Source organism: Globicephala melas, chromosome X (genome assembly GCF_963455315.2).
Source record: "Globicephala melas chromosome X, mGloMel1.2, whole genome shotgun sequence".
NCBI classification, from domain to species: domain Eukaryota; kingdom Metazoa; phylum Chordata; class Mammalia; order Artiodactyla; family Delphinidae; genus Globicephala; species Globicephala melas.
In genome coordinates, this window is record NC_083335.1 from 22,579,208 (window position 1) to 22,602,445 (window position 23,238).

General features: G+C 38.1%; 1 protein-coding gene across 1 annotated transcript in view; it reads left to right on the forward strand.

Moving 5' to 3' along the window:
* The window catches only part of TENM1 (teneurin transmembrane protein 1), an 806,315-nt gene that overhangs the window by 13,762 nt on the left and 769,315 nt on the right, over positions 1-23,238 (forward strand). Inside the window, exon 2 of the mRNA XM_060293028.1 lies at positions 2,392-2,458. The gene's annotated coding sequence lies outside the window, so the exon portion shown is untranslated. The remainder of the gene's footprint in view (positions 1-2,391; positions 2,459-23,238) is intronic.

Consider the following 23,238-nt stretch of genomic DNA (forward strand, 5'->3'; position numbering starts at 1 on the left):
CCTTAAAAGATTCTATCTTAGCACTGTTATGGAACTACATGAACACTTGAGCAGAACCATGTCTTTTCTGAGCAACATTAACAGTGATGAAAAATGCACATCGGGCAATTAGATTGCAACTAATCAAGAGCACCACTTTAGTCTATTATGAATGATTTATATATAGTGTACTGGATATGGAGATCATTACTAATAATATTATACTCTATTATCATTGCAAGGTCACCTTGGTGATCTTTGTCAAAGGTGACAATGATGTTATTGACCTACATTTTTAAAAAATTGCATTTAGATATTGTCTTCTGTCTTGATTCACTGTGTAGAAATTTTAAATTGTTTGCCATTATTACTAAGATTTTTGCCTCAAATATTAAAGAAATAGGTTTGGGAATTACTTGATTGATAAGTTGGGGCCATCAGGTTAATTGCCAGTCATAAAATATTGGAATGTTAATGTTTTCCTTTTTCTTTTGCTTTATAATTCATCACACTGCCTTTTCTTTTCTTTTTTTAAATTAATTTATTTATTTTTGACTGCGTTGGGTCTTCGTCGCTGCGTGCAGGCTTCCTCTAGTTGTGGCAAACGGGCTACTCTTCACAGAGGTGCGCAGGCTTCTTGTTGCGGTGGGCTCTAGGTGCGTGGGCTTCAGTAATTGTGGCACATGGGCTAAGTTGCCCCGCGGCATATGGGATCTTCCCAGACTAGGGCTCGAACCCATGTCCCTTGCATTGGCAGGCGGATTCTTAACCACTGCACCACCGGCGAAGTCCCCACACTGCCTTTTCTGAAATGGATTTTTGAAGAATTTAAAACATGTAGCTTTTTAATATATGGGTGATATAAGTTCATTTTAGAAAAATTAGAAAATAATGTGCTTTTTTGTTTATCAATATATTGTTAACATATTTCTATTTCAATAAAATATATATGTATACACACACACATACAGAGACAGAGAGACAGAGACACAGAGAGGTGAAAAAACAACCAAAAATGTAAAAAAATAATTGTAATTCTCCACTCCCCCCGCTCTTCCAGAGTATAGTTTAAAAGCAGCAAATTAAGCCATAGGTAGAGATGATATGGAATGACAATTAACATCCTGACAGTTCTCACATCATATTTAATGGCTTCGTAGTAAAACATCCTATGGTTGTTCCTTGATTTATTTAACCAAACTCCAATTATTGGGCATTTAGGTAATTTCCAGTATTTATGTAAAAAACACCAATGAAAAAATTCTTATACTTCTTTGTATACATCTCTGATAATTGCCTTATAAATATATAAACATGCAGTAAGTCGATTGAAGGGAGTGCATTTTTTTTTTTTTTTTTGTGCGGTACGAGGGCCTCTCACTGTTGTGGCGTCTCCCGTCGCGGAGCACAGGCTCCGGACGCACAGGCTCAGCGGCCATGGCTCACGGGCCCAGCTGCTCCGCGGCATGTGGGATCCTCCCGCACCGGGGCACGAACCCGTGTCCCCTGCATCGGCAGGCAGACTCAACCACGGCTCCACCAGGGAAGCCTGGGAGCGCATATTTTTAAGGCTTTGGGTACCTATTGACAAGTTCCCCTCCAAAAATACTGTACCAATTTATATTACAGCTGAAGGGTTTTTTAAAGTTCATATGTTAAACATCTATGTGACTTCATATTGGGCCCTATATAAATCAGAGGGAGAAGTATATCTGTCAGGTGGAATAAATTAATGGGGATCATTATAGGGTACACTTCCTGCCCTATTGCCCAGTACCAAGTGTGGCACATGGAGACATATGCTCCATTTTATAACTTGAATAAAGGAAGTCATGTGGGACTTGGGAAACCAAAGTGAGGAGACATGGATCCTAGTCCTGGCTCTGCCACTAACCACATTATGTGACTTTATGCAAGCCATTTAATCCCTCTGGGCCTCACTTTCCTGAGAATTAAATGAAATGTATATATGAAGGTTTTCTGTAAATTGTAAAGGACTATTTTAATATAAGAAATTACAATTATTATAAATTGTTTACATTGGTGAAAATTTCTTGAAATTGTGGGCATTTCATCTCAAAATGAGCGGTATATTGAGCAAAAATTGAATAGTATTAAGTTGGAAGAGTCTTTGTAGTTGAGAATTCCATAGCCCTCCAGGTCTACTCATTCGTAATGAAGAAATTCTTTATTAGCAGCATAGTTAACATAATTGTTTGGAGTTTCAAGCAGATCTTTTAAGAAACTGACCCCTTTATCCTTTGTGAATTGCAAAATGAAGCCTAATATTCACAACTCCCATGCCCACTCCCACCCCCACCCCACGTGTCTCTTCCTTTCCCTCATATAAGGACTGCTTTGGACCTGCTTGTACATATGTTTGAAGGATAATTTGGCCTAATTTGTTTACAGGAATTACAAGGGTGACCTTTATTCAGCTGTCTCCTTTTTGATTCCCATAACTTCTGGATCTATCAAGGTATGTGCATTCTACACTGAAATTTACTTTGGAAATTGAACACATTGATATATAATGTGAAAAGAACAGAATGTTCCACCTTTATAATCAGTTATATTTATTGCGTGCCACGTGAATGAAATACATTGTTTTAAACTTTAAAAAACCCATCCGGCCATTGTATAGATAAGCTTGTATCTGTACTCCATAATTGCTTGAGTCTTTGCAAAACCAAATATGCAGGCTGCCCTCTGTATTTGAATGATTCTGTGACCTTTTCCACACACAGCTACTAAAACCAGGAGACTCTTTAACTAATGGGAATATCTGCAGAGTACAAGGGAACAGCAGTGGCCAATGAGGATGTTTGCTAAACCATTTAGTAGTTAACATTGACTGCAAATAAACATGGAATTTCTCCATAACAATGGCAAAAGTATTTCCATGCAGATAATTTTACTGACAAAACAAATATTTGCCTCCTGAAAAGAATGTTTTAATTTTTTAGGAAAGTCTGAAGTAAAATATCTGTATTGTCATGGTATTACATTAATTTATTTACCCTTCCATTTTTACTTCCTTTCATCTATCCATCTGTTGAACCATACTGGTTGCAAGTCATTGTGTCTTTTCCTTTGGTAAATATGCCAATGTAGACAGAATTCACCTGGAATATTGAGACAGTGACTGCTTCTATGTTCAGTCCTATGTTAGGTGAAATATGTGAGAAAATGTGGCAAGATGGGGGAGATTTTCAGATTAATCAAAATCTTCAGTTACTTAAAAGACTTCCCTCATTGGGCTTCATTCTTATTAGAAATATTCATCATTGTTAAGTTCTTAGTAAGTAGGGAATAGGAAGCATTGACTTTTTTTCTTTAATACCTGTATCTGGCACTGCTACGTATCGTTATTCAAATATGAATTCTCACCCATCAAAAGAATGACCTGAATTTGTGTTAAGTTTTTGGAATCACTTGATACTTCCTTTAAAGAACATTAAACAATGAAATTACATAAAAAATGAAATCTTTAAAATCTTGGAATTTGCATTGCCCTTCAAAAAATACACTACAAATACATTAAGGGTTTTTTTGTTTTTGTTTTTGTTTTTTAATTGGGCTCCAGTTAATTGAGATTAGTCTGTTAGGGAAATTTTAAATGGATTTGCCAGTTTTAACTCTGCGCTTAGTTCTATTTGCCATTCTTCTAGAGGTACTGCCTTTAAGGGGATACCATTGCCAAAAGTTCATTTCACTACAGGAAAAAAAAAAAGTAAGATCAGAAAATAAAATGACATTAAAAAAGAAACTTACTGGGAAGGAATAAGAGATTTTCGCATATTGTGTCATTTGTGAAAATAATTTTCTTAATTTGGGAATTGTGAGTCTGCCAGTTGTGTAATATTAACTGAAAGGTATTTTTTCATACTAAAAAGGTTTAAATGTGTGAAAAATGATGGTCTTGCAAAGAATGGGGGAAAAATGCCTAGCAGGCCAAAAGAACGCACACTTATGAAAATAATTGGCACTAAATATTTAAAAGGTTCAGAGAGCAGCTACTTTCCCTCCCTTAGAGAGACAACATGGTATAGCAGAAAAGCCCTTGCCTATCAATCAGAAAACATAGGATCTACTCCCAGTCTTTAAGAGCGATATGGTCCTCCTAGGTCACTTATCTGCTCTGAGCCTTGGTTTTCTCACATCTATAATAAAAACTTTCTTCCTGATAAAACAGTCCATGATTTTTTAAAAATTAAGGGCTCTTCTCAAGTATGCAAAATGGAGTCAAGATTGGCCATTAAGTTGGAATACACACACCAGTTGTTAAACTGGCCATTAAGTTGGAATACGCACACCAGTTGTTGACTGCTGCTTGTTTAAGTGGTTTAGTGCATTGGTAATAGGGCATTTATTTACTTTTTATCTTAAAGCAACTGTGTATGCTAACACCATTGCCCACCCCCCTACCCTCCACTGTGCACACCAGTAGTGGCATTATACTAAATAGATTCAAGTAGAAGTTTAGTTAGTAGTCTCATTTTCCTCCTTGATAAAAATGCTCAACTTTGGGGTGCTGCTGTGCCGCTCCTCTGTCAGTCTGTTGAAGTTCAGCAAAACTGTATGTTTTCTCCCTCTTGCAAGGTGGTCATTCAAGGTCAAGTATCTCTCTGAAACTTGGAACCAGCCAAGTGCATAACCCGATGACTTCAGACTCCAATGCTTTCAATCTGGCACCCTTCATAGCATTGAATTCATATTAAAGCACTTAAAATATATTCTCCTTCATCTACATATCACAGCAATAACACCCTGGGCACAGGACAGTGCCTGGGAGCAAATAACCACTTGGAGTTAATGATCTGAGGGGCAGCTGAAGGACCGTTGACTCTTCCTAGTCAGTCCTTCATCCCTATAAAATGCCTATTCCTGAGATGCCAAGCCTTCAATAATTTTTCTGTCTCACATCAGATTAAGTAGTAGCCATAAATAATAGCGTTTAATACATAATAATGAGATGTGGTAATGCAATAAAATGTCAACAATTCTAGTACTATATAAAGATGTCTATTCTGATCAAACCAAGAGAAGGAGCGGTAAATGAAGTTCATGAATCATAATATTTTAGAAGTGACTTTCCCCTTATTGGTTGAAATGAAATATAAATGAGAATTCATATGGTTTAGGGGAACAGTTCCCTTTCTTTTGCTTCTTATTCCACTGATGAATGATCCATTTTAGAAATAATTAAAAAATACCTCTGACGTCTATTTTAAATAGATTTTTTTAAATCGTGTATGTTCAGCTTCCTTCTCCCTTTTTAGCAGTAGATTCAGCTTTCGAGATATGTACAGCTCTGAAATAAGTAACAAATACAACTCTATGATTTTTTTCGCCAGAGGAAGCATTTTTCATTTATTTATTACTGTGATAACAGTAAGTTTCTGCAATGTGCCAGGCATGGTGCTAGTTGCTGGGGAAACAAAAATCAGTGAGGGACACGGTCCCCAATCACAAGCTATTGATAGAGAGGTGAGGACTGACCTATATAGAAAGAAGTAAAATAATCAAGTGTTGTAGGTGTGGAATGCATATGAATTTATTTGCTCATGGCATTCATATTCTTTTTTCTAAATTAAAAAAAACTTCACACATCAGAACCTAACCAGTAGGGCAGTGAGATGTATAGTCTCGATAACCCCCCACTCAAAAAATCTATAGGAATCACTGGTCATGGTAGGCAGAATGGCCCCCAAACATGTCCATGCTCTAATCCCTGGAACCTGTGAATATGTTGCATCACATGGCAAAGGGAAATTAAGATTGCAGATGGATTTAAGGTTGCTATTCAGCTGACCTTAAAATAAGGAGATTATCCTGGTTAACTCGGCCTGATATCGCTGGCTTTGAAGACAGTGGCCATGAACCAAGGAATGGGGGGTAGCCTCTAGAATCTGGAGATAGTAAGGAAAAGGATTATCTCCTAGAGACTCTAGAAAGGAATGTAGTGCTGCTGACACCTTGATTTTAGCCCATCAAGACCCATTTATGACTTCTGACTTAGAGAACTGTAAGATAAATCTGTGTTGTTTTATGCCACCAAGTCTGTGGTAGTTTATTACAATGGTAATAGAGAACAAGTATATTGAGGTCTGCCCAATACAGAAAATCTGGGGAGAAGTCTCTAGTTGTTAGCAATTGCTGTGGCTGAAAGGTATGGTTTGTGCTGATCTTGGTACACAGAGATATTTGTCTAGTGATTATTTTTCCTGGATATCCATATCAGGCCCCGCTATTAGAAGTATGACCACTATGAGATCCCTGAAATACCTGGCAGTTCTCCTTTGCTCCCACCCCGAGTCTCAAGGAGAATGTAGCCCTCTTTCCCTCTTCTTCTGTAGACCACTTATGCCCTTTCCTCCCCTGCCCTTGCCCTTCCTCCCTCTGCCTTGAGGTCTAGGATGCAAGGTTTGTGGACAGGTGAAAAGTGGAAAATTATCTTGCTTTCATGGGGTACCTACAGCAGTGAGAAAGATGCAGGCACTACTATCTAATAAATTATCCTGGCAGGGGCTTTACGACAAGCATAAAGTTGGGAATTGAATATAGTATGAAACAGGAGTCTCAAGCTAGTGGCCTACTGCTCAGGATCATTCCTCAGATATATTTTGTTTGCATCCCAGGACTCTCCTCTTCCTCACTCCTTCCTCTCCGCTCCCCTTCCTTTTTAAAATGCTTATAGCTTGAGTGTGCCCTGTTCAATTCCATAGTGTCTGCCACCCCCCTACTGTCTTATTCCTTGCTTACCTGACTTGTGTGTTATGATCCTGGTCCCTGTGCTGTAGAGGTTAAGTGCAAATGCTTTGGAGTTTAAATAGGTGAGATGATTCAATTCTGCCACGTATTGGCTGTACAACTTGGGCAAGTAGAATAAGCAGAGTCTTTCTAACTTTAGTCTTCTCACCTCTAAAATGGGATAATAATTATACCTCACACCTCGTAGACTTGTGAAGTTTAAAATAGCCTGCACGTGACACATAAAGCACTTTGCACATACAGCATAGTACATCCTCAATAAATATTGTCACTCCCACTACTATTATCACCACTGTGAGGGCACAGAGGGGGGTTAATCAAGTCCATCTAGTAAAAGGATGAGAAGCAGGCATCTGAAAAGTTTTCATGGAGAAGGTAATGCTAGTACTGGAGCTGTTTCTGTAGGTATGCACTGGTGGGGGGTAGGGACTAGCAATTTGGTATTATCTGATGAACAAATGGTGGAGATAGGCAGATGTTCTATGCAAAAGAAGCAGTGGCACAAAAACACCAAATAGCCTGGTCTCTTAGAGGAACTGCAATCATCCTGTTCAGCTAAAGGGTGATGTAGAAGGTAGACATGAGAGAAGATGAGGCTGGAGAGGTAGGCTGGGGACAGATGAAGAGGGACTTCTCTGACCTAAGAACATCTCCTTTTTCCAGGAGGCCAGTGTTTTTTGTTTGGTTTTTTTTTTGACATCTTTATTGGAGTATAATTGCTTTACAATGGTGTGTTAGTTTCTGCTTCATAACAAAGTGAATCAGTTATACATATACATATGTTCCCATATCTCTTCCCTCTTGCGTCTCCCTCCCTCCCACCCTCCCTATCCCACCCCTGCATGCGGTCACAAAGCACCGAGCTGATCTCCCTGTGCTATGCGGCTGCTTCCCACTAGCTATCTACCTTACGTTTGTTAGTGTATATAAGTCCATGCCTCTCTCTCGCTTTGTCACAGCTTACCCTTCCCCCTCCCCATATCCTCAAGTACATTCACTAGTAGGTCTGTGTCTTTATTCCTGTCTTACCCCTAGGTTCTTCATGACATTTTTTTTTTCTTAAATTCCATATATATGTGTTAGCATACGGTATTTGTCTTTCTCTTTCTGACTTACTTCACTCCGTATGACAGACTCTAGGTCTATCCACCTCATTACAAATAGCTCAATTCCGTTTCTTTTTATGGCTGAGTAGTATTCCATTGTATATATGTGCCACATCTTCTTTATCCATTCATCCGATGATGGACACTTAGGTTGTTTCCATCTCTGGGCTATTGTAAATAGAGCTGCAGTGAACATTTTGGTACATGACTCTTTTTGAATTATGGTTTTCTCAGGGTATATGCCCAGTAGTGGGATTGCTGGGTCATATGGTAGTTCTATTTGTAGTTTTTTAAGGAACCGCCATACTGTTCTCCATCGTGGCTGTACCAATTCACATTCCCACCAGCAGTGCAAGAGGGTTCCCTTTTCTCCACACCCTCTCCAGCATTTATTGTTTCTAGATTTTTTGATGATGGTCCAGGAGACCAGTGTTTTTTAACACTACTATGAACTTTGAAGTTTGGTGTACTGCCCACTGAGCTTTCGTCTTGTCTGTCAGGCAACCCTTGAAACAGGTTTACCTAGGAACACAGCTTAAAAGCCACTTCTATAGTCATAGAGGAACTAGGAAAGGACTTTAATAATCATATTCGTGATATAGAGGGTTCACCCTGGTGATAGTATGGAGAATGGATTGGAGGGGGCAGAACTTCTGATGGCCAGGAAACCAGTTAGGAAACTATTATTATAGGCCAGATGACAGATGACGAGGGCCAGGTGGCCGTTAGCAGTGGGAACAGTGATAAAGGGATAGGTTTGAACAGTGGTTCTCAAACTTGAGGGTTTGTTGGAGGGCTTGTTAAGTTGCAAATCTCTAGACCCTGCCTACTCTTGAGTTTCTGTTTCAGTTAGTCTGGGGTGGGGCCCAAGAATTTGCATTTCTAACAAGTTCTCAGGGGATGCTGATGCCACTGGTTCAGGGACTACAATTTGGGAATCTCGACATTTGAGATATGCTAACTGTAGAACTGACAGGCATGGGTCACTCAGTAGATATGGGGAGTAGGGGAAAGCTTTCTGGCTTGGGAGACTGAGTGGATGGTGATACCATTCAGTGTTACTGAGATCAAGTTTAGGCTGAGTTGAAAAATTCTTTTTCATGACCCTAGCAAGGGAACCTCAGCTAAAAATCTTTAAATAGGATTTAAAGGGCCCTCTTTTAGATATCTTGACCCTGTACTTTTGTACCAGTTTTTCCCAACCCTACCGCACCCCACCCCAATCCCATTTACCTGCCTTGGTGATAGAAGTGAAAGTAGAGGTCTAGGGGAGGTAGGTTAAGGAGTTCCATTTTATACCTGTTTGTTTAAGGAGCCTATGGGGCATCTAAATGAGGGAACCTCAAAAAAATAATTAAAGCTTTAGGGTTTTTTAGGTTTTTTGAATTTAAAATAAGTTAATCTCATTTCAGTTTGGTCATCATCTTTTCTTTATGTAAAAGCAGAATAGTCAAGGTATAGGTCCTGTAGTTAGATTGAGCTTTCATCTAGTGACTTCCTGTATATTTGCAGTCAATCCTATAAGGATTTCTCAGTGCTAAATTTGCTCGTAGCTGACACTCATCCTTTTTATAGTATAGATCGGTGAATCCAAACATGTTCATTTTTAAATTCCCCTTGAACCCTCCTGTGACCTAGCTTTCTCTATATTGCCGCTTCACCTAAAAGAAAAATCAAAGTATGGCAGAATATCCATGCTGTTAAGTAGGGGAGAGTAAGAGAGTATCATTTAGGTTGCCTTTTTTTCTACTTTTCTTTTTTTGTGTGTGGCCTATTTCAGTAATGTTCAGATTTTTCACCAAAGCTACAAACTATCTCTGTAAGGTTGAGAGTAGGCAAAGAAAAGATCTTACAATAGGATGAAGTACCTATGTGCAATGGTGAGATGAGGAATAAAACAGCCTATTAGACTTTGGAGAAGCAGAAGAAGTGGATACTAAGCAAGAAGAATTAAACCGATAGACTTGATTTTGTTGCAAGGGGGCAGTTGTACAGGTAAGTCGATCTTTTCTGGCATAGAGTATATCCTTACAGAGATAGATAGATAGATAGATAGGTAGACAGATAGATAGCGACAGGTAGATAGAGATATATAGATATATATAGATTCCCAATTCACTTGTCAGCTTATAATTCCATGAAACTGTAGAATTATCTTAATTTGGGAGCAGAAATACTTAACTTGTAGATTCAATTCATTTTCTTATAGCATTTAGCTCTAATCTTTTTTTTTTTTTTTTTTTTTTTTTTTTTTGCGGTACGCGGGCCTCTCACTGTTGTGGCCTCTCCCGTTGCGGAGCACAGGCTCCGGACGCGCAGGCTCAGCGGCCATGGCTCACGGGCCCAGCCGCTCCGCGGCATGTGGGATCTTCCCGGACCGGGGCACGAACCCGCGTCCCCTGCATCGGCAGGTGGACTCTCAACCACTGCGCCACCAGGGGAGCCCTCTAATCTTTTTTATTTTATTTTATTTATTTATTTATTTATGGCCGTGTTGGTCCTTCGTTTCTGTGCAAGGGCTTTCTCTAGTTGCGGCAAGTGGGGGCCCCTCTTCATCGCGGTGCGCCGACCTCTCACTATCGCGGCCTCTCTTGTTGCGGAGCACAGGCTCCAGACGCGCAGGCTCAGTAATTGTGGCTCACGGGGCTAGTTGCTCCGCGGCATGTGGGATCCTCCCAGACCAGGGCTCGAACCTGTGTCCCCTGCATTGGCAGGCAGATTCTCAACCACTGCGCCACCAGGGAAGCCCTAGCTCTAATCTTTTAAGGAAAATGGAAGTATTGCTTAGTTGGTACTTATTCCTCTACTCCAGGAAACACACACACACCACACACACACACACACACACACACACACACACACAATCACAAAACTGAAAACAAAGCCTTGGGCTTTTCCTAAGTGTTTCTAGATAAGCCAGAATCTGAAATGCATCCATTATTTCCCAACAGAAAGTCCAACATTGGATGTTTAGGATATGGAATCAGAGTTAATAGAAATGGCTCTTAGGGTTTCTGGAAAATCTCTCTGAGTAGATGATCTTCCTTAGGAGTGTTATTTCAGCCCCATAATATTGCTAACCTGACAGCCGAATGTGGCAAAGTGTCTTTTGGGTGAGGCAAAGTCCAGCCCTCCATCTCACCATTATAAATTTGAAATCACTATTTCTTCAGCCTAACATACTTACAAGGTATATTGAGAATCATTATATATTATTTTTTAAAAAGGTAAAAAAAATTGAAAAATCAATGACAAAAATTCTGAAATAAGCATAAAGGGGCAATGTAATCCCTTGCCGTGTGGTGCACTACCCGAAGTAGTCAGGGTCTTTTCTATAGGATAGGCATTGAATTGGTGACCTTCAAATACTGTTCTACTTTCGCTAGATGTCTGACATATGTCAGATGAAACTATTCAACTTATATGATTTTAAGTGGCTGTTTTCCGAGAACACATCAGCTACCTATTTTGTCCCAGACTCATCTGTACGACTGCATGTGAACTTTAATTTTGAAAGGTACACTTTAAGTGATATGGTTGACTATCACTGTGTGTAATAGATGACTGATTTGTTCTCTTCCTATTTGCAAAGTTCTCACCTGGTTAAGTGGGTTAGATATAATTCATAGTGTATGATGTAAACCTCCAATGATAAATTAATGTAAAGAATACAAGTTTTCAATGCCCTTCTTAATTTTATTTAATTTTACACACTGCTTTGTTCAAAAGCACTCTGATTCATGCTTGACTCTTTTGTATCCTGTGTATGAACACAAGATGAAAGATGCACTTCTTCGCATGCCGTGATCTAAGCTTGCATCTACATACTGTATGATGTGAATGCTACCTATGAGTACTAATTTACATCAAGCTTATAGTTTTAATCATAAGAGAGCACATGAAGTTACTACTCATTTTATTGTTGACAGTAGTTTGAGGAGGTGGTGGAAGGAGCTGAAAGAAGACTGTTTGGTAATTCTAAGAAAGGCTGATTTTCAGTTAAGTACATTTTTGTAAGTCATTCTGTCATTTGGTAAACACACAATGATTATTCCTTCAGACAGATGAAATATTCATTAGAAAGAGTAGTGAGGAAATCACAGTACTATTAAAGAATAGCAAGGGAGTGGGAGGCCTGTCAAGAATACTCTGACCCTAGGAAAAAGAAATCAGAATTGCCATAGAGAGGGACCACAGAACGCAAACTTTCAAAAAGGTTATTTCCATAAAGTCTGAGGAAATCTTGGCCCCCATTAAGATTTTTGTCCCTGAGAGCCTGAACTGTAAGTATGGTATCTGCTTTGTCTGCAGAATAAAAAAGATCTTCACTTAATCATTATCCTGGGAGCTGAACATCCTGCTACATTTGAATAAAAATGCCTACTTCATTACTGATGGGAATACAGAGTTCGGTGTACCAAATAATCTACAGTAGAGCTTACTGACAGGGGTACCTTATAAATGAACGGGCTGTTTAAAGAATACTAGCTATTAATGTGTTTAGTATTAGATGAAGCCCACAAATTCTAAGAAATCTACCAAATGAGTGCTGTCTAGTAAAAAGGTAGTTCTATCATACCTTTAGGTAAAATGGAAAATGATGATGTAGAAAATAGATTTCTGATGCGTCAACAATGCCATCAGTTTTTTTCTCTAGTGAAATCTCTTAAAATGATGGAAAACATAGAGCTATGAAATAACTGAGCTGCAGAGGACCTTGAGAAATCATTTGCTCTAGGCTTCTGCTTTCAAGCATGTGAATGTCTATACAAAGGGTAAGGGAGTCATGTTGTCAGCGTTACGAGTATAGAATCCTTTATTTAGCAAATATGTGTGTGTGTATATATATATATATATATATATATATATATATATATATATATATATAGCATTTGTGTGTCAGGCACTGTTCTGAGCACTTAACAAACATTAACTGGACACATTTGTCATGGCATTGCTTTTCCCTCCTTCTAGTCTTTCTTTTTTCCCGTAGTTTTTCTTAGTACATCTTTTTCTGCTTCCCTTTTCCACTGCTTGTTTCTTTGTTTTGCCACAGGCCTTCCTTAGCACTCTTCCAGGGTAATGAGGTTACTGAACTCTAGCGTAAGCCTCCTTTCTTCTCATTGCTTTTAAGAATGTCACGTAATTGAAGTTAAATTTCTTATAGAAATCAAAATAGATTATTTTATCATTTTGCCTTCATCTCTGTGACTTGTCATTTTATCTTGGAAAGGGATAAAATTGGCCTAGAATAATTTGATATCCACATAGCATTGATAGTTACTTCCATTGTCTTAAGATCCTTTCTTTAATGATAGTACTTTTGGATAAGACTAGAATTGGAAAGGGGGCTGCATATAGACTATTCCTTAAATAATGATTTCCCATCTTAAATTTCCAGTTTGCCAAATCACATGAGAATCTTTTTTTCTCATTCTTGACATTTGGCAAAAGAGGGTGAATATACTTTCTTCATTTTATATTTTCTCTTCTCATTCTTGAGTTTGTGTTTTTTTTATTTTATAAACTTAGTAGGTCTTTATAAATAACTTTTCATCTTGTTCTCTCAGTTTTCTGCCTAGAAGATAGATAATCCTATGTGACTGACATACTTGTATTTTAAATAATAGTAGAAAATTCAGTTTTTGACCTAGTATTTAAAAAATCATGTAGAATTTTCTATGTGTTGCTTATGGACGGGTGTGATATAACAAATTATGAACAATTGCTTTACGCCAAGAACTATTCCATTCATTTTACACCTGTTATCTCATTTAATCCCCACAATAACTTTATGAAGCTGGTACTACTATCATCTCCAGTTATAAAGTTTAGAAGACAGAGGCCAAGAGAGGTTAAGTAATTTGGCTCAGGTTACAGAGAAACTAAGTGGTATGGCCAGTATACAAATATGGTTTCAGCTACTCTTATATCTCTATTTGTTACTAAATCAGTTAAGAAAAGAACTCTGGTTTTTTAAAATCTGACTTGTTTTTCTTGTTTTCTGACTTGTTTTTAAATTCCAAATTTTGGAATTCCTAAGTTAAGGCATCTGAATATTGGACTGGACCTTTGGATATGGCAGGTGAATTTCAGACACCTGCCCAGAGAGTGCTTTTATTGTAGAATACCTCAACTAAAGGATCCTAATGTGATGCCTCCAAAGTATAATTCTAGTAGGTATATTCTGAAATATAGTCTTAAAAGTGTTTGCAGTAGTCTGAATAAAAAGAAAGGAAGAAGGAGAAAGAAAGAAAGGAAGAAAGAGAGGAAGGAAGGAAAGAAGAAGGAAGGAAGGAAGGAAGGAGAAGTGAATCAGAGTAACTTGGTTTTGTGGTGTCCCCCAATCTTTTGCCTACTCATATCACCATTCTGAGAAGAACTTGTTTGTCTTCTCTTTGCCTGATATCAGTGTTGTTCATTTCCCGTGAAGCTTTCTTGAGTAAAGAAAATGGAGATTTCTTCCTGGATTATTTTGTTTTTTATACTCAGACTATGGATATACTCAAGATCCATTATTTTTCTTCCTCTACCTTTTCTTCCTTGGAGATTTCATCTACCTTTATGAGTCTAACTACCATTTCTTATATAAATTATTTTTTAAAAATCTGTTTCCTGCACTATGGTCCCGTAATCTCCAACTTCCTGCCACATATGTATGCTTGGATATTCTGCTGATGTGGGAAACGCATTGCGTTTCTAAAGGTGAGCACATCATGTTTCCGAGGTTGGAAACATAGAGGTTGGGTCCCCTATTCACCTTCTCGCTTTCTGTCAGAAATTCCATTATTCTTCTAGCTACCCAGGCTTAAAACCTTGAGGCTTTCTTTGCCCCCTCCTTGTACTTTGCTTTCTGTATATAATCAGTCACTGTGTCCCATTGGTGGTTCGTAATGTCTTTCACTTCCCTCCTTTCTTTTTTATATCACTGCCATGAGATTTACCTCTAGTTTAGACAGTTTAGCATCTTGCTCATTAGTGCCCTACCAAAGCTTAGTGTGTTGCCTTGCCCGTAGCAGGAACTCAGTGTATTTTTGTTTTGTGATTGACTGAGGCACAAGTTCCCGCCTACCTCTAGCAACAATGAGCAAGTCACTTTTGGAACCAGATTTTTGGAAGTCCATCTTTTCCTGCACGTGCGCAATATTCCTTTTGTAGCCAAGTGTATATATTTTATCAGGGTCAGTATTATATATCTATCTTTTGTGAGCTGCTAGGGGGAAAGGGATTTAAATAGATCCTGAATTAATGAGTTCCAATGCTTTAGAAGGACAATCAGTACAAGACAAATTTTTAGAGCAGTTTAAAGTTCACAGCAAAATTGAGAGGAAGGTACAGAGATTTCCCATATGCCCCCTGCCCCCACCCCGCCAGATGCACAGCCTCCCCCAGCATCAACATCCCCATAGTGTGGATATTTGTTACAAATAATGAACCTACACTGACATGCCATAATCACTTAAAGCCCACAGTTTACATCAGCATCATTCTGGGTATTGTATGTTCTGTGGGTTTGGACAAATGTAAAGTGACATGAATCCACCATAATAGTATCACACAGAATAGTTCCACTGCCCTAAAAATCCTCTGTGCACCCATCGCCCATATTCATCCCTCCCCTCCCTTCCCCAGGCCCTGGCACCACTGATCTTTTTACTTTCTCCATAGTTTTGCCTTTTCCAGAGTGCCCTATAGTTGAAATACTCTTCAGATTGGCTTCTTTGACTTAGTAATATGTACTTAAGGTTTCTCCATAGTTTTTTCATGGCTTGATAGCTCATTTCTTTTTGGCCTTGAATAATATTCCATTGTCTGAATGTACCATAGTTTATTTATCCATCACTGAAGGACTGAAGGACATCTTTTGGTTGCTTCCGTTTGGCAATTATGAATAAAGCTGCTATACTCATCTCTGTGCAGGTTTTTGTGTGAACATAAGTTTCCATTTCCTTTGGATAAATACCAAGGAGTATGATTGCTGGATCGTCTGGTAAAACTATGTTTAGTTTTTTAAGAAAGCACCAAAATGTCTTCCTAAGTGGCTGCACCATTTTTGCGTTCCTGCCAGCAATGCATGAGAGTTCCTGTTGACAATCAGTACGTTTTATCTAGTGAGGGTGAGATAATAATCTCCATGACGGTGGAAACTATCTAGACTTTATTCACTGCCAGATCCCCAGCACCTAGCTATGTACCTAGCATCTAGTAGGTATTTACAAATATATGTTGGATGAATTAATGAATAAATGCCAATGATAATGATAACTATGCTCTCCCCAAATGGGAGAACAAAAGTCTCCTGATGACTTGCCTCATTTGCTCTAATATATTAGACTGAGGGGATTGTACCAAACATACTGAGATTTTTCCACACAGTCATATATTTAAGGCAATAATTGAATCTTTAAGTAAAATTTATGTCCATTCTAAATTATGCTTCTTGTGGGATATCATGGCATGATTCTGCTTGGGCACTACAAATTATACTGATGGGGTGAAATGTGTTTTCATGTCTGTTTGTGAAATGTGGAATGTTATTGAATTACTTTAAGTGTCATGTTTGAGATGAGTTTAGGCTGGTTTCTTTGAGTTTGACACATTTCAGTCTGTCATCCTGTGCTTAGAGATGCTGGAAATTAAATGGGGATACTTAAATAATTTAATTTATAAGCTTGCTTACAGCTATGTGGTTTATCAAGCCAGATGTCGGTAGCCTCAGTTTCTTGCAGCTCAGATGCTGCCAGAACATAAATTAAAATTGTTTCTGTGTGTCAGGGATTAGCATGTAAAAACAGAAGACACCTTCTATCAGAGGGCCAATAGTCTCTGCTGGGCAGTGCCATTTTTGTTAACCATTGGCTAATTTTGAAAAAAGAAAAAAGTATAATTCACTTATAATACAAGCTCAATTATATTTCTGGGGAACTCTTGTTTCCTATGTATGTGATGACGTAACTCATCTCTATAACACAAAGTCTATAATAGAAATGTTATTCTGGTTTTATGCCTCTCCCTCCCCAGAAGTCATTTTCTGTTGTTGTTTAAATGCAATAGATTTACTCAAGTTTTTATGGTTATATTGTCAACATTTCCAGGTTCTCTTTTAGAAATTGATCTAGACAATGTTTTAAGAGGGCGTTTTTCCTAGCAAAAAAGTATGCATCTGAGACCTACTAGAGAATGGACTTGAGGATACGAGGAGGCGGGAGGGTAAGCTGCGACAAAGTGAGAGAGTGGCATGGACATATATACACTACCAAATGTAAAATAGATAGCTAGTGGGAAGCAGCCGCATAGCACAGGGAGATCAGCTCGGTGCTTTGTGACCACCTAGAGGGGTGGGATAGGGAGGGTGGGAGGGAGGGAGACGCAAGAGGGAAGAGATATGGGAACATATGTATATGTATAGCTGATTCACTTTGTTATGAAGCAGAAACTAACACACCATGGCAAAGCAATTATACTCCAATAAAGATGTTAAAAAAAAAAAAGTTTGCATCTGAGCACATCTTCCCCCACATAAATAGAAAACAAATAGCCTGTATGTAATTTAAGTGAGTTTGTAGGAGACTACTTGAGGTGATAGGAGCAATGAAGATTCTCTCCCAGCATTGCACACATCCACTTTGGGACCTTGGGTAAGTCATTTTCTCTATCTGGGTTTATTTCTTATATAAAATGCGGAGTTTAGGAAGAATCGTCTCTTAATTTCCTTGCGTGGTCTAGAATTCTTTGAGATGTTTTTAAGTCTTAGGCAGCCTTTATTTCAACTCTCTTTGCATTATTAAATTCTTTCAGGCCCATGAAATATTCTAAGCTGCATGACTCTAACTTGACTTTCCCATTTTTTGAATGCGTACAGCTTTTATATAGTCAGAATGCAGAATTTTGCATGTTTGTATAGTCACATTTTATCTAATTCTTTTTTGTGCATTAAAATGATCTCCCCCACTATATTGCAGGAGTTTTTAATATAAGAATATGTCTTATATTTCTCCTATTTCCTTCATTAAACCTGTTACATTATGAAGTACATAAAATTATTAATTGATTTGGATGAGATGTGAATCACTTATCGCCTGTATTGAAAGAATTTGGAGTATAAACAAAGATAGCCTCTTTTCATGGGCAGTTGATTCTCTGGTAGCTAAAAAAGGGTATAGAGGCCTTCTCTGAAATTACTGCTCTAGAGCCTTTAAATTGAAGTAATATTCCAACCAAAAAGAATGTTTCTGGTTCTTTAGATCTGGGGGATTCCATTTGTGAGAAACAAGTACCTGTTTGGCAAGAAAGAGCTATTTTGGTTACTTTTCTTCTCTGGACCTCTAATATCAATTTTCTAATCCAATCCGGCCAACATAAATTGAGCACACACTATGGCCATGTTCTGTTGTAGACACTGTGATGGTTTTGGAGGAAGACTGCTGTGTGTAAAGACTGATGGGACATAATTTTTAGCCTCAAGGCGTTCACAGTGTGGAAGTTGAGGTACAACTAACGTAAAAACAAACAAACAAAACCCCCTACAATATAATGTAAAATGAACAGTAATAGAGGTATATATGAAGTGATTTAGAATCACAGAGAAGGAAGTCTCTGACTGTATCTCATGTTTTATATCTGGGAATATACTATAGAAAGGTGACATTTATTTGGACTTTAGAAAATGACTAGGAACTTGGCTGTTAGAAAAGATAGAAAAGTGAATCTAACTTGGGTATATTATAATAAGTAAAAGCATAAAGGCATGCAATCTATGGTATGTCTGAGGGACCATCTGGTATGACTAAATTATAGGATGTTTAGGGAAATCGTTTCAGAAGAATGGACTGGAGTAGCAGGCCTGCTTCCTAGCTTATCACTGATCTTCCAAGTACTTTTATTTAATTCCCTAAAGGATATATATCATTGAGCATTTTCGAAAAGTGATGAAGGCCATGCAGTGGGGGAGATAGTATACAAGAGGAATTTGTGGAAATATATTCCTTTCTGCCATAAAATTTTCAGTCAACTTCTTCAACTGTTCTATATATGCCACGCAGTAATTTTTTGTCCTTTTCCATTGCATTAGGAATGATGAGATTGTCTTAATTCATTTTAATGACTAATTAAAATGGAAAAAACAAGTATGCACCTGAAACTGAAATCTTACAACTCATAGCAGTAGGCAGCCACCCAGACAGCTGACACTACATCCCATTCAGGCTTGAATACAGAAAAATTCTTCAGGCAGTTTGGAATGCGGATCTCGCTTTCTTGGGTACTTTTTCAAGTCTCAGTGGTGGATGTCTCCTATTGCCTCAGGCAACCAGGGGATTTAAGTTTACCCTCTTCCTTTGTGTCTACTCCCTGGAAAACATAAAGCCTACTTTCAGAAAAGAAGCTGATAAACTTTGTCATTTGGAACCCTAAAGTGACTTAAGGCTCTGAGAGATGGTCTCCCAGTGCTGTTTGCATTTTAACAAGGGGATAAAGGCCTTGCTTAACTTAAATAACAGACTTTAGAATTCCCTGGTAGTTGCTACCTCAACATTAACAAGAAGTCACTGATAACACTTTATGTCCTTTCATCTTGTCCCATAATATTAAGCTGCTTGAGTTTTGATATTTCTTGCAACTGAAATAAGAATATATAGCTAGATTTCTATAATAAAAACTGTATGAAGGATTTGATTGTCCATACTATTTCCCACACTTATTGTTTCCCTTTATAGTAATGAATAAACAATATTTTAGTTGGAGAGAAAAAGAGAGTGAGAACAAAAGAAAAAAAACTAGACTGAATGAAGAAATGGTTTTCCGGGCCTTGGGTTCTTTCCTATAAGACCTTTACTTTGGCTTCTCCTACATGTTGCTGAGTTTAAGAAACTGATCTTTGATTGGCAAGGAGAGTGTTAAGGTTTTGAATAGAAACTTAGCTATTAAGAGAACTGCATTTTTTGTAGGGAAATTAGCATGGGCTCGGGGTGTTTAGTTTTAAGATAAAACTGAATCTCTTAAAAACTCTCCAAGGGTCAGATAGGAAATAGATACCTCCGTTACTTTAAAAGCAAAGCTGTAGCCTGACTGAGAAGCAAATTAAGAAAGAGGAAAATAATTCTGATTTATACCAGCCATGTGTGGCCACCATAGCCAGTTTGTTAGTCAGTTCATTGTAATTGGATTGCTGAATTATTTTTTTTCATCTTACATTATTGCCATCTTTAAAAGGAATGTGGTCATTTTTCAGCTTCGTGCATTGATAAGTAGGTACACAGCTCCCACTGTTTTTCATGTGTGTCTAATTTTTGCCACTCTGCTGAAAAATATGTGACAAAACAGAAGTCAGTATATTGCGTTTCACTTCCTCAGTAGAAAACAGTTTCAGCAGAAAGTACAGTATAATACCTAGTGCTCACAAGTAGAAACGATTTATTTCAGCCTGCAAGTATGCCCGTGCTGTGTACTTGGCTGGGCACTTGGCACTGAGAGAGAGGGAAAGCAAAAGATGTGCTTTCTTCCCTCAAAGTGTTTATCCTCTAGGATGAGAAGTATGATCTGTACACACACAGCGTGTACTGGTTTTCTATGGCCCTGTAACAAATGATCACAACCTGAGTGGCTGAAAACGACACCAATTTATTAGCTCACAATTTCTGTAAGTCAGACGTCTGGGCATGACTTCCACGATTTCTCTGCTCAGAGTCTCACAAGGGTGCACTCAGGTTGTTGGCTGAGCTTGTTCTCATCTGGAGGCTAGACTGGGGAAAAAATCCACTTCCAACTCCCTTATGTTGTTGTTGGAGTTAATTTCTTTCCAACTATAAAATTCATGGCAGGTTGGTTCTTCAAAGTCAGCCACAGAGAGAGAGAGAGAGAGACTCTGCTACTTCAAATCTCTAATTTCAGAGATGGCCTTAACAGTGTTTTAAAGGGCTCTCCTGTCCACATTAGGTCTACCCAGGATAATCTCTCTTTTGATTAAACTAAAGTCAACTCATTAGGGGGTCCTAATTATACCTGAAAAATCCTTTTGCCTTTTCCATATTCTATTGATTAGAAGCAAGTGACAGATTCTGTCCACACACAAGGGGCAGGGATTACATAAGGGCATGACTTATTGGGTGTTATCCTAGGATGTGTTTGCCACGTACAGCAGACACTAAATACAAGCAAAGGCTATACAAGTACCTTGGTCCAGACAACAAATCTAAGTGTAAAGTGTGCACAGGGACTGAGGGAACACAGAAAAAATGGGTAAACCCTGCATGGGGGTAGCTCATTTATTCAGCAAACGTTTACTGTATGCTTACCGTACACCAGGCCGTCTGTTAAGCTCTAAGGTTGAAGTAAATGCTGAGTGGCAAGTACCTTAGGTTACTCTTGAAGACAAACAATGTTCAGTTCCAGAACGCTCCAGAACCCTATTAGATGTATTTGTCTGAAAAAGAAATACTAAATAAATAGATGATAATAATATGTTTACTTATAGCCATGAGTTCTTTATATCTTGCTGTGGAGGTACAATACAGACAGACACAGACACACACATAAGCATGTCAACAAAGCAACAGAAGTGAGTTTGACTGTATATAACAATCTGCAAATATATCCCCGGACACAAAATTGTGATTGCTTTATTCTGGCCTCTTTATTTAGCTTGTGAGGAAGGTGGGAAATTGTAGTGATCCAGGCCAGGGTTTGAAGTTCTCACTATTGAGTCTATTCAGGTAATGTATGTGGTGAGCAAAGAAGCTTCTCAGATCAGTCAGGGCATTTAACATATCACTTACAATTTGTTTGACTCTCTTGGATCTGAATCCTATCACATACACAGAGCAAAGTTCCACTCCCACTTTACAGAGGAATTCTTTGTCCAGAATTACATAAGCGATATAGCAGAAAACAAGGGCAAAAACCTAGGTCTCTCTTATTCCATATCCAGAGTTTTCTGTAGGATACTTACAATTTAACAGGAAGGAAGGAAGGTGGAGAGAAAAAAATAGTATAGAAAACAAAAGTATCCAGCTTCTCTAGTTCTATTTTGTAATACAAGATTTCCCATTTTATTCTGTGTTTGGTGGGCCCTTTTTTAACCTTGTTCATTTTGAAGCCCCAAACCATGGAGGTTGGAGTTCTTTATGGAGTCAGAGTATTTATACTCAAGAGTTTATGAAAGTAAAAGTCATTGTCCCTAAAAAGTGTCCTCAGACACACCTAGAGAGACCACTTCTTACGATTAGGTTCTCCATGCTCCGTAAGTTTCTTGATATTTCTACTGAGACTACAAACAAGTGTACCGTTTTCACAGTGATTGTAATGATGTGAATATCTGCCCCATTGGGAATGAGACTGAAATCACCAAATCATTTCATATAGGCTATTGCACAACTGACAGTGATGATAATAAATTTCAGGACACTGCTGTCTGCTTTTTCAAACCCACTTTGGGATGTTTGCAGTTCATCCAATTTTGCCCCAGATTTTATGTGCTAAATATTATTCAGACTACTTTAGGCCAAATGTTTAGTCAGTTTTTAATTTTGTATCCTTACTGTCTGCGTGTAGACTTTACATGGTATACTGGAGTTACTGCTTAGTCACCTAGAGCTGCCTTGTCCTGTCAGTGGGAGAGTGTGCTGGGCACTAAATCCTGAGAGGAATGGGCATTTGCTTCATATAGGTATCTCGAAAGGTAATTGCAAAAGCCCTCTCAGGATTCTATTGCAATGTTTGTTTGTTTTCTGCAGGTGAAACTCAAAGATTAAACAACAGTGTCATATCTGGCTGAAGCTAACAGCCGCAAACCAAACTAGTTATGGGGATTTGATTATGGGGAAATGGAATTTATGATTCCATAGCCATTTAGATACCACCTAATATTCAATTTTATCTGTCTTCAATTATTTGTATCTCATTTCACAGACACATTAAAGTTATACCAACCCTTACAGCCAACCATTTTTGGTATCCTGTTTCTCTAAAAATCTCTTTAAGAAGAATAAATTTAAATGTTTCTAGTTTTTCAATATTTAATATGTTATAGTGTAAACATAATGAGCCTTTCATTTTACACTATAAGTACGTTAGATTAGTAATCTGGGTCCTTTAATTTCAATTGCTGACTTTATTACTAACTAGCTGTGTGACATTGAAGAATTCACATAACCTCTCTAGGCCTTGGTTTTCTAGTTTATTTCCCAAGGCTACTGTGATGAAAAATCAAGATAGTGTATGCAGAAATACTCTGCAGAAAATGAAGTGGAGTGGAAGGAGTAGCTATTAATAATAATAGCAAATGTTGATAACTTGGTTGGGGTTACTATTTAAATTCATATGGTAAATTCATATGGTAAAACTTTTGTAAATGGTGCTCATTCCCTAGTGTGAATATGAGCAT